General features: G+C 35.1%; 1 pseudogene; it reads left to right on the top strand.

Annotated features, from left to right (window-relative positions):
- The first annotated feature begins 380 nt into the window (after positions 1–380).
- Positions 381–1984, top strand: LOC119911266 (annotated as a pseudogene).
- Positions 1985–3507: the final 1523 nt, after the last annotated feature.

Here is a 3507-nt window from a genome sequence, read left to right on the forward strand (position 1 = left end):
TGCGATCAATCCATGATCAGTGTTGGGCAAGTTACTCAGAAATTGTGATAAGTTACTTTTTACTTATTACTCCTTAAACAATAATAAGATAACATTACTTATTACAGGGTATTAAAAGTACGGTAACTAATTATGTTACTCGTATGTTAGACTGTAATTGTATCCCTATGTCAGCTGTTTCAGAGTGGCCTCCTCATGATAAAGTCAGAAATATTTGATTTCTGTAATTGAACAGACAATCCAAAACGCATTTTAGCTCTGGTCTTTGTGAGGCTAAACCATCTCATTTGGGGACGAAGCATTTGTTCAGCCTGGCTTTCGTCTCCTCTGAAACACACACTTCACGCCCTGGCATTTGAAACAGCCTGAGAATCTTTCCTTGCTGCTTAAAGTCCAAGCAATATTCAAATTCACTCAGTAAAAGACAAGCATGTTTAAAATAAAAGTCAAAAGTTAAATGTCAACAATATCAACATGGCTATGAAGGATGAAAAAGACTTAATATGCACAAAGACAAGGATGAGACCAATGTGACAGGAAGTGCATTTTGCATATTCTGTGATAACCAATGAGATGCATTTTATGTTTGATGTGTCATGACCATCTCACCTCCTTCACCCACTGAAATACCAACAAGTTTCTTAACAAGAGACAATGTCAAGATGATCCTGTTATGGGTTACACTACTTGTTCTTCATCAAGGATGTAAGTGCTATCCAATCATGTTTTCTCATTTAAGTGTCTGCATGCTAATTAGATGTTTGGTGGTTTGTGTAATTACCCTGTTGTGTCCCCATTTTTTACATTATAAACTGATTGTTATTTACTGTTTCATGTGTTAAATGTTTTTATTTCATTCAGATACGTTGGTTCCAGTGACCACAGTTCAACTTGGTGAACCTGCAACCTTCACATGTGTTTTGCCTGACGAGGGGTTGAACGTGAACAACTTTGGTGGTACAAGCAGAGTGCTGGGAATACTCTAAAATTAATATTGAAACTGCTGAAAAATACAAACCCTGAGTATGGACCAGACTTTTCTGCCTCAAGATTGGAAGTAAAAAATATAAGAATATTAGCAATATGACCATTTTGAGGACAATTGAAAAAGATGAGGGAATGTATCACTGTGCAGTCGTGGAGTGGTTTAAGGTTACTTGGAGTGGCACCTATTTGTCATTACAAGGTAATTACGTGATGTATTCCTTGTAATATTTTAGAATCACTTTAACCACTTAACACTTCACTTTGTTAATGCTTATTACCAATTTTTCTGAAAAATCCGATTTCCAAATTTCCTAAATTTGTTGTATTACTCCCAGGATCTAAATTAAGATATAATTTTACTTCAGATTCTATACACTTATTTCTGCAGAGTATCATGCAAAATTTTTCTGTTCTTCTAAACTATTCTTAAATCTGTTATAAGATTTCATTCGTGTAGAGATCTCAAACTTTCAGCACAGTTTTGTATCTTGCAGGCAAAACTCAGAGGACATCAAACTATACTGTCATTCGGGAGATGAAAGTATCTGATAAAGACCGTCCAGGAGACTCTGTGACTCTCCAGTGTTCAGTCCTCTCTGAATCTGACAATGAGACGTGTCCAGGAGATCACAGTGTGTACTGGTTCAGAGCCGGATCAGATAAATCTCATCCAGACATCATCTACACTGATGGAAATGGACATGATGAATGTGACAAGAGATCTGACTCTCAGAAAAGCTGTGTTTATCACTTCTCTAAGAACGTCAGCTCCTCTGATGCTGGGACTTACTACTGTGCTGTGGCTACATGTGGAGAGATATTAGTGGGAGATGGAACAAAACTGGACATTCAAGATAACTGTATTATTATTCTGTTCATTATAAAATCTATATATTTAAGCGTTATATATATGTTCAGTGTTAAGATTGTAAGTCAAATAACATCGAAATTTAATTTTTATTACATGAAAAATCATTTAACAAGAAGGGGACATTAAAAATTATTTACTTTTTTGCTAACTTTAATGTTTTTCCTTTTGACTATGTTCCAGGAGCCATTTGGTCACAGAAGGCCAATGCTATTATTGTCCTGCTGTGTGCTGTCTTGGCAATAAGTCTGACTGTTATAGCCTTCCTCATTTACACCATCAAGACAATCAAGTGTGATTGTTCAAATGGTAATATAAAATAAATAATAATAAATAATAAAGTTACTAACAGATCTCTCTATTAAATTTAAACTAAAACTGCTGCATCCTTTTTTATCATTATCTATTTTTTTCACACAATCCAGGTGCTGTCATCCTGCAACAAAACAGTGGTTATCAGAAAAGTCAACAGGTAAGGATTTTAAAGGTAGGATTCATCTTAATAAACCAGTTTTGAATCTTTTTTACCATTGTCATCTCATGTATTTTCTCAGAGAGATGAGGACACATGGATTTATTCGGCTCTTGTCTATGGCATGATGGAAGCTGACAGTGCAATAAAGGATGCTAAAGCAGTGGAGAGAGAGAGGATCTACGCTGCTGTCAAGGCTTTTGGGTTGGATTAGTGAGTTAATTGGTTCAGTATGATCCAGTTAATGTTAGTCTGTAAGGAGCTAAAGGGTTTGTTATACTGTCTGTGGCTATTAGGTAGTACTGTCCATGTTTTACTGTATATCATTTTAATGTTATTAACACGTTTTTTTAATGTATAAAAATTGTGTCTTTTTCATGCAAATGTGAACACATAGCAGGGTCACCCCCATGGATTAGCAGTTAAGGTGTCGAACATGAACTGCAATGTCCCTAGTTCAACTCTGGCTGGAGACCTTTATTACATCTGTCTCTGCCATATTTTTTATCATGTTTCTACTTTCTGTAATAAAGGTTAAAAAATGCACAGAAATATGCAGAAATATAAAGTAAGATTTTTCAAGTAGAAATCTGTTCTGTTAACATGGACATTGTTGTTTCATTACCCCTAAAAGTTACGGCAAATGTATGGTAATGGACAAAATATCAGAGAGGTTTACAGGTTTTAAGTTAGAGAATAAAAATGTGGTATACTGGATTATTATTATTTTGATCCAAATTTATTATTTGGATCAGTACTCAGTTAGTACCCTACTACTACAAAACTGGTATTGGTAGAGAAAAAGTCAGATCAGAGGATATTTGAAAGGTTTCTTGCATCATGAATGACTTGTTTGGAGAAAGACACTGTATGGCCATAATATTTATGCATGTTTCTCTGTATTGTTTTTGTTGTGTGACCCCGCAAAATATTTGTGAACAAACAAAACTGAGTCATAGTGTTGCTACTGCTGTCATTGTGCAGAACAAGTGTTGGTTATTCTGGAGATTTCCGAAGACTTGCCAGAATTACACAATCCATCCATCCATTAACTTTAACTGCTTATCTGTACAGGGGAGGGACTGGAACTGGATTTCAGAGTCCAATACTTAATTGACAACAATAGATTTTTTTAAATAATTACTGAAGATACAGTTACTTCTATATCCATTTTCAGCAC

This window comes from Micropterus salmoides, unplaced genomic scaffold (assembly GCF_014851395.1).
Source record: "Micropterus salmoides isolate LMB-PRFRI ecotype aquatic unplaced genomic scaffold, ASM1485139v1 Ms_hic_scaffold_1996, whole genome shotgun sequence".
Taxonomy (NCBI): domain Eukaryota; kingdom Metazoa; phylum Chordata; class Actinopteri; order Centrarchiformes; family Centrarchidae; genus Micropterus; species Micropterus salmoides.